Source organism: Urocampus carinirostris, chromosome 13, assembly GCF_059441175.1.
Source record: "Urocampus carinirostris isolate Australia breed hairy pipefish chromosome 13, RoL_Ucar_1.0, whole genome shotgun sequence".
Taxonomy (NCBI): Eukaryota; Metazoa; Chordata; class Actinopteri; order Syngnathiformes; family Syngnathidae; genus Urocampus; species Urocampus carinirostris.
The window spans coordinates 6,980,197-6,989,422 of record NC_142361.1 but is presented as its reverse complement, the minus strand read 5'-3'; the positions used below and the strand labels follow the sequence as shown (position 1 = coordinate 6,989,422).

Sequence of the window (9,226 nt, the reverse complement as noted above, 5' to 3'; positions counted from 1 at the left end):
GCCTTGACTTCCAAATGAAATGCAAAACTTGCTTTCGTCTGAAAAGAGGACTTTGGACCACTCTGCAACTGTCCAGTGCTTCTTCTCCATAGCCCAAGTCAGACGCTTCTTCCGTTGTCTTGAGTTCAGAAGTGGCTTGACCATGGGAATACGGCTATTGTAGCCCATTTCCCGGACACGTCTGTGAACTGTGGCTTTTGATACCTGGACTCCAGCTTCAGCCCACTGTCTTTGAAGCTCCCCCAAATTCTGGAAGCGGCTCTTCTTCACAATTTTGTTAAGGCTGTGGTCATCTCTCTTGGTTGTGCAGCGTTTCCGGCCACATTTTTCCCTCCCAACAGGCTTTTTGTGGATATGCTTTGAAACTGCACTCTGTGAACAGCCTGCTCTTTGAGAAATTTATTTTTGTGTCTTACCCTCCTGATGGAGGGTATCAATGATGGTCCTCTGGACAGCAGTCAGATCAGCAGTCTTCCCCATACTTGTGATTTAGTTTACTGAACCAAGCTGAGTGTTTTTAAGGCTCAGGAAACCCTCGCAAGGTGTTTCGAGTTAATTAGATGATTCAGGTGATTAGTTGAATAGCCTACTTGTATACTTTTTCATGATATTCTAATATTTTGAGATGAGTTTTCTTAAGCTGTAAGCCAAAATTCAGCAATATTCAAATAATAAAAGGCTTGAAATAGTTCAGTTGATGTGTAATGAATCCAGAATTTATGACATTTTTGTTTTTTGAATTGCATTACAGAAAATAAAGAACTTTATCACAATATTCTAATTTTCTGAGACAGTCCAGTATATATATATATATATATATATATATATATATATCTATATATATATATATATATATATATATATATATATATATATATATATATATATATATATATATATATATATATATATATATATATATATATATATATATATATATATATATATATATATATATATATATATATATATATATATATATATATATATATATATAGATAGATATATATATATATAGATATATATATATCTGCTGTTACTTACTTATATGGATGGATGTTACAGTTACTTGGCCAGCCACTGTATGAATGCAAAAAAACTAAACAATGCCATGTTAATTTTTCTTTCCAAGATGAAAGTGGGCAATTCCCTGCTGCACACTAACCAAGGTTTCAAATTAAATCAAAAAGAATTTGTAAAGTACTTTTATGGCAATAATAATAATATGAATATAAAATAAATAATATATAAAAATAATAATATAACTTGAATAATAAAATAAATGAAATGAAATGATCTGCATTTATATAGCTAAATACGATGAATAAATACAAGTGAAGAAAGGGACCTGAGGGAGGCTCATCCACACAGATTGGGTTGGTAGCAGGAAGAACTTTTAGTCATCAAACCAGAACCGACAGTGCAGACTTTGGCTATATTTTTCAGATGACAAAATCAAATTTTAGTTATATTTCTGAGATGCGGAATAAAATCGAGCTCAGAGTAAAAAATAAAGTCCAATTCTTTTTATGCAATGTAAAGGTGAACAATCTTGTAGTTTTGGTCAAAGTTTCTCTGACTTTCCCTGACTGATGACTAAAACCTCTGTTTTATCCTGGTTGGGCTGTGGAAAGTTCTCTCTCATCCATGACTTACTGTAATAGCTAAAATGCATATAGATGCAGGGTATTTATAGGACTTGTGTCATCAGGAGACACGGTATTGTACAGTTGGGTGTCATCCCCAAGGGGAAGCATATAATTCAAAAAGTACCAGGCCTAAAATTGAACCTTGTGGAAGCCCACATTTAACTTCATGGGTTCTGGAGGGACATGCATCAAAACTAATTAAGAAGTCTCGATCTGAGTAGACACTGGTTGAAAAACAGTGCTCACAACACCTCGATGTCTGCAGAGCTGTTCAAGTCTAACCTCCCATTGCCCTTTTTTGGCATGCCCTAGCCGTTCTGCACAGCGACCTCTCTCCCCTGCCTGCATAAAATATACTTTCTTACCCATTGTGGCCTAGGACCCCAGCCCTTACATCCCTTTCCTCCTTGCATTGAAACTGGACCTGCCTCTCGGTCGTCCCATCAGTGATGGATGGTCGCACTTCAAGTCTTCTTGTACATCAAGCCTGGCGATTAAAACACTTGGAATAACTGACATTTTTTCGCTCCTGGCTAACCCCTTCTGTCTCTCCACCCATTCCCTGGGTCCACAATAGCCCTCTGCCCCCTTCTCACCAACACCCTCCCCCTGAATTCAAGTGTCCCTTGCAAGTAGCCATCTATCTTGTGGCGAAAAAAAAAAGAAAAACATCATTTATTTCGTACTTCCCAGATAATTTACTTTTTCTCTCTCTTGCCTTTCTTTCGCTTCTGCCGTCGTTTCGGCCCTCCCTCCCTCTCATACTACAGGAATTCTCCATTTCCTTATAAAATGAAAATTCATCTGGAATTACATCTTATGTCATCATTATGTTTATTAAGCGTGGATGATGTATATGAGGAGCTGTGGTGTGCCGCTGAGTGCTTAATGATGCATAAGATTAAGCCGAGCCTCTCAGCTGTGCTGAGACTCCCCTCTGCTTCCCAGGCTGCAGACACACGCTGGGGGAACAGCCTCCAAACGGCCATCAGGTGAACGGGGGGAGAATTCAAAGCCAACATTCTCTATTTTCTGCTGCAGACGAGAAGGATGAACGAGACGAGTTGCTGAGGGGAGAGAATCGGAGGGTTAGAAGTGACTTAAGAAAAAGAGAAACAACAACAAGGGTGTGGGTGAACATAAACTGGCCTACTTGAGTTTAAATTCAATTGCAAGAATTAGCAAAATCAGGTGAGCTAATTTTTTTAAATCTAGCACAAAGCACGAATGTATGAATTAGATGTAAAAGCACGTCTTTCAAATCTAGTCTGACCTGACCCAGGCCCGCAGGTATTAAAGCCTGACCCATGCAGAACCCTACCAATTAACTTGATTTGCAGGACCGAGCCCGTAGCAAACCCGGAATTTCATATTTTATTTGTGAGGACACAGGAGGAGGAGAGGTGATGTATGATAACAAGGTAAAGCCTGTCTTTTGAAACGAAATAAAAAACTGAACAAACTTTTACTCTTTTTATATTTCTATATCTGCAGAAGTTACATGAACCGAAATCTTTCCACCATTCACTGAGTTTTTTAAGAGTAAAGGGTAACATTTTAAGGCCGTCCGTTGAAAATTGGGCCATAAACCACAGCAGCAATACGCCCTTAAAACTATAGGGCGGCACTTTAACAAAGAGAAAGCAGAGAAACGAAAAAGAACAATGATAGGTGGATAATAAAAAAGGCAGCAAAAGACAAGCCTGGCACGACCCATGTGTAATGATTGAACTTATAAGCCTAACCCGTCCCGAATTTATAATAAGATCAAGCAAAAACAGGTTGGCTCATTTATTTTCCCTTTGATCCATTGCAAAGCAAGACCGTAAGAAATAACGAGAGGTGTGTAATATTTCTTGCATTGCTTTAGCCTTGTCCCACACAAAAACGATCAGCTGAAAATGCAGGTATAAATGTTTTACTTTGTTATATATACAGTATTCCTTCATTTATAGTGGGGGTTACATTACAAAATGAACCTATGACAGGGGAAATCTGAAGATTTTTTTTTTTTTTAAGAATTAGTAAACAATTAAATACTGGATTATACACTGAAACCGAAGTTCAAATCCTTATTACAGGCTCTAGCATTTGTTTAACAAATACATTACAGTATAAAGGATTTTTTTCCCATTTCCTTTTTTTCCAAACAACTATAGCACCCTAAATTAATAATAAGCAGGAAACTCTTTGGACATTCAGAATGCAGAATACAATGCACAATGAAGTATTGAAAGTATGAACCACGTTAAAGTGAGTGATAACTGTACAAAATAGACAAAAAAATAACATCGTATTTTCAGGACTTTTAAACATAGTGGCCCATTTAGCATGTATTTGTGAAATCCCACAAAAAAAAAGGTGGAGTCTTAAATCTTTTTCCTAAGTCACAGCTGGTTTGATGCACTGTTAATGAAAATGTATTATTTTTCCAAAACAATTTTATTATGAAAAATTTGAATGATGGTACTAAAAAAAAAACCAAGAGTTAGCAAAGTGACTCAAACCACTTGTTTTTCACCAAATAAAGTTGGCATTTTTTTTTCTCTTAAATTTTGAAAGTAAATTGTTATTGACGGTTTGACAATATTTAATACAAAATCTTAAATAAAACACACTGTCCCTTAAAATAAAAAAAAAGGAAAAAAGGTTCTTACAGTGGTGGCCCATCAGGGCCTGCAAGGCCTTCTTTGCTGCCCTAAAAAATATCTAAATCATGTGATGTTGTTGTATTTTGTCCAAAAATAAATAATTCCTAGTTATCTGCCATTTAATTTCTTTCTCACTGTTAGCTGTGCTTCCAGATGTGTACTTTTATATTCAAACATTTAAACAATCATATTTCAGCCATTTTTTGCCAGGGTCAGTAATCTGCCCAGAGGCCTTCACAAAGACTTCTGAATACCCTGAGCAATGATATTGGTGTCTGATAAAGCTGTTGCTTTGTTCTGAAAAGGGCTGGTGTGACTGAATGATTTATTAAAGATTTGATTTGTTGAATATATATGGATTGACTAGAGTCAGAGGCTTATCGTTTGAGAAAAGCAAACACGTTTCTCATGCATCTTTTTACGGTTCTTTTCGTTGCTCATAATCAAACTTAACCTCTCTCTCTCTCTCTCTCTCTCTCTCTCTCTCTCTCTCTCTCTCTCTCTCTCTCTCTCTCTGCATGTAGCCCAGTGTGCAAAACGACACTGAAGGCATGCAATCCTAAATTCGGACTGATCCGTGTGCCCAAACCCCTTCGAAATCCACCAAAATGCATTTGTTATGTCATAGCATTGACCATACTTCGCAGCCAGCGGCCGATTTGCTTCCAGGCGTCCGCAGCAGCAGTCGATGACAAAAACATTATCCTTCTGGTGCTAAACAATCCAATAAAGCTCTCCACGGGGAAGAACTTAACCTCTCCTCCACGCCAATGCTGCCTTTCACAGCACGTGATGCCTGCCACAGTAAATTCAAATCATTAGTCTTCTCGCTTTGCCATCACATGGGGGAAAAGGAGGTGTGTGTGTGTTGTGTGTGCGTGTGGCGAGAAAAAAAAGAAGTCTGCCTCTATTAGTAATGGAGACCTCGTCAGAGACCTTCCACGGAGAGCCCTGCCTTTGCAATTCCCACAGGAAAAATCCCCGGCACAAAACTAATTCTACTTTTAATAATCTGTCATCAGGACCAGAGGCAGTCATAAATTATGTGGGGGAGCATGTGCAGGAACAGGCCACAAGAGGGAACTCGTGGAGGAGGAGGGAGGGGTGCGGTAGTTAGAATTGGGTGGAAATCGCAGCAGGACTTCACAAATAAATAAAAAGTCTCACCAATACTTTGACCTAGCCCAAGTTTTGCTCTGCTCGTCAGGGTCAAATTAACAATTAATTCAATTTCATTATTATTTAAAGGCGGGGTGCCTCTTTTGAGGCATCCTGAAAAAGTCTAAAGTAGAATATTTTCTCTATAGGTATGTGTTAACAATGCCCAAGTTAAAAAAGTCTTCATATATTTCTTTCCTACCGCGCCTATTTGCTTTTATATTACTTTTAGCAACATTGCACAAAGCAGAAATGGAAGGTTAAGGTGGTGAGTGAATTATTGCTCGTCCCTGCCATCTTTTATTGCCGGAGATAACATTGTGAAAGTAAAAAAGGAATGGTGTCAGGGAATAAAAAGTTTGAAATTCCGTACGTTACCTTTTATCAACACAGAAACATATCTTCATCTTAACATGCCATTTTTTTTAGAATCAGAAGTTATATTTCTCTGTTTAAAAGTGATAGAGACTATGGCGTGAGTTCACATATGTAATTTTTAGAAAACCCACTTACTGGAATACAAATCTGAGTAGTGACATGTGATGAGGTTCGTGTTTGGTGAGGCACGGTCAGATTTACTAAAAAATGAACCTACATCCTCGTCATCGAAAGCAATACATAAACTGTAGCCGAGTAAAACATGTTTTATTGTCTTACTTTATGAATGAAGTGTATGTGCTGCTCCTTTTGAGTTAAAACATCAATTATGAAAAAGTCATGAGTCGAAAAAAAAATACTGGATGGCTTTACTTGCTTTTTGCTTGCTAATACAAGCACTAATTCTATTGTTTTGAGATGAGGTGTGTCAAGTCAAAAACGAAAAGAGAAAAATGAACAAAAATAAATAAAGACAAAAGTTAACACTAAAGAAAAAATAAAAGAGGAAAAAATGGCTGTTTTCTTTTTTTCTTCTTAATAATTTTATTTATTTATTTTTTCCTTTCTTTTCTCTTACTTTTATTTTTATAGCCATTTTCCCTTTTTGCCCCTTTTATTTTTCATTCTTTTAAAAAAAATCCCTTCTTTTTGTATGTCTTTGAAAATGGCTGGGTAAAAATTGGATGACACATTTTGGGTTGCACCACACGTTATAGGGACACCTAGTGGACAAATATGAATCACACCTTTTAAAAAGAGCGTAATGTTTTCATCAGTGCTGTTTTTGTGGAAAACCCCGTTTGGCCCACCCTCAGTTTGAGACCCTGGTCAGAAACAAGTAAATAGAAGCTATACACTCGAAAAGATGCCGATGACTTGCCATTGATCCTGCGTTTGCACCGTGTTAGCCTGGGTAATATCTATGAAGACATCTTAAAGCCGTACAGGACTTTGTGTGTATACGTGTGTTCATACCGCCGTACGATGTTGTCGTTGCCGTGGGCTTACTGGCTGGCTAGCTGTTTCCGTGTCAATATTTGCCGGAACGACGGTCATGCTTTATAATCGGCTCCCTCCATCAAATTGAGGCTCAAGGCCTCGACTCGTTCAGGTAACATAAGTGTTGAGGGATCACTCAGCTGATGAAGACGACATCCCTTGCCCCGAGAGGAAGGAACTGGATGAAATAAAGACGGACAACATCTTTATCGACGGAAATGATCAAAGATTTACAGGATCGGGTAACACTTTAAATAAAGATAACATTTTCAATTGCAAAAGTGTGGGGCTTATCAGCAACCATTCATCAATATTTTAAACATTTTTCTACACTTTAAGACACACCGGATTATGAGGCGCACCACCCAAAAATAGTATTTTGGATATGTTTTCTTCAAGGGACATGGAATTAAAACTACAATAAAAGGTAGGGAAAAATAAAAAAATAATCAATACAGTTACAATTTTTTTTTATAGAACATTGACATTATGACATCTGGTTTCGCCGCTAAAATTAATTAATCCATTCATAAATGGTTACTGTGCTATGCGATTGAAAAAAATTCCCTACTGCGTTATAACAGCTACTTTTAGTATCAGTGGTCTTTATATCGACATTGTTTGTAAATAGACAATACAAAAAAATGGGGTTTTCAGGCCCATACACTTTCTGCAATAACAAATATAACAATTATACATAAAAACATCATAAAGAAATAAAGGTCAGCTTTTTGGCTGTCCTGATTTGCGTCTCCTAAACATTTGCCTAAAACATGTACATCAAGAATGCCAAACATGCGTCTTGCAGGCCAGGGAGGGCCCGTTGGATGACTTAATCTGGCCTGCCACAAATTTCTGAGTATGGGAAAAAATAAGTAAGTCTTTATGTAATTTCTAACAAAAGGTGTGATTTTTTTAAATGAAGTAAAGGATATACTTTCAGCCTTAGTAGTAGTTTGATATGTAGTAAAATCATATTGCCTATACACTGCTAAAACTTTTTTTTTTTTACTAAATTCCAAGCCAGTAGGACAATTACGGCAAAATAAATAATTTAATGTCTTCAATGCAAAACATTAAAAATCATTGTTTCCCATTATTTTTGAATTAATGTGTTATGCTCAGAAAATATCCTTTGTATTCCATAATGTTTATATGTAAAAGTGGGCTACTAAAGTAGGCTGATTGCTAGAGCATAATACTAAAAAACTATGGTAGGCAAACATGTTAAGTTGACATTATTTTACTGATTGAGGCCGCCTGCGAACAGAAAGTCTGGATATGGCCCCAGAGCCCAACTGAGTCTGACATCCTTGGTTTACACCATATGCCAGCCAAAAGTGCTAAACAACAAAAAAAAAATACAATAAAGAAGAAAAAACCCTGAACAAATGCATAGATGCAGTAGTGAGATTTCAAGCCCCGCAAAGTCAAGTGCTCAATTTTCTCCCCACTCTACAGCGACACCAGAGAAGCTCAATCATATGGGAGCAGTAATATGAATCAAGGACAGCTCACTCACTCTCAATTGCGGAGCCAGGCCTAACTGGGACCCCCGCGTACGCCGCAAACCAGCTCCACAATTCAAATGGGAGAGTCGGTCGGACTTTTCCGGCACGTCTGGAGTCTGATAGATTGCCTGGTCCTGTAAGGACAAAGGGAATGAAGATGACTACTCTGCCAAAGCTGGCTACAGATGAGACATGCACGGCTGAATGACCGTAGCGTACCTCGCCCATTTGTCTATGTGTTGGAGCTTTTGCGCAAGCAATGACAAAGAAGTCCCTGCACTTCGCCATTGATGCAACTGCTGCATTTGTGGATGTCGTCTTACCTGGGTATCTAATTTATAACTAATTATCAATCTGTTTCAAACATTCATCAACTGGAAATAACATTAACGTTTGTTTAGGGATTCTGTTTTATTTGGGCACGGCACAAAAACTATATGGACAAATAGAAATAAAGAAAAATCTGGACTAATATAATAATGCAAATACAGAAAGTTTGAGGTATTTGTGAGTAATGTGTTACAAAGCATGTCGTTTTAAGCATTGAGACTGAGCTGCTGAATTTATCCCTACTGAGATTCGGATATTTTCCATAAGGTACATAAGCATATCCATGCCATGTTTAAAACTATCCATCCATCCATCGGGCAGTGGGCAGGGGACACCCTAAACTGGTTGCCAGCCAGTCGCAGGGCACACAGAGACAGACATTTCACACGCTCATTCACACCTAGGGAGAATTTAAACTGGCCAATTCACCTGCATGTTTTTGGAATGTGGGAGGAAACCCACGCAAACACGGGGAGAACATGCAAACTCCACACAGTAAGGTCCGATCCCATAACTTCAGAACTGTGCCGCACATGCGCTAACCATTGGC

General features: G+C 37.9%; 1 long non-coding RNA gene across 1 annotated transcript; it reads right to left on the bottom strand.

The window, feature by feature from the left end:
* Positions 1–2,613: 2,613 nt before the first annotated feature.
* LOC148353608 (uncharacterized) lies at positions 2,614–6,920 on the bottom strand. The gene is made up of 3 exons (XR_015852487.1): positions 6,812–6,920; positions 4,941–5,096; positions 2,614–2,716 (listed from the first exon to the last, which is right to left on the bottom strand). It is a non-coding gene; the product is annotated as an uncharacterized LOC148353608 (long non-coding RNA).
* Positions 6,921–9,226: the final 2,306 nt, after the last annotated feature.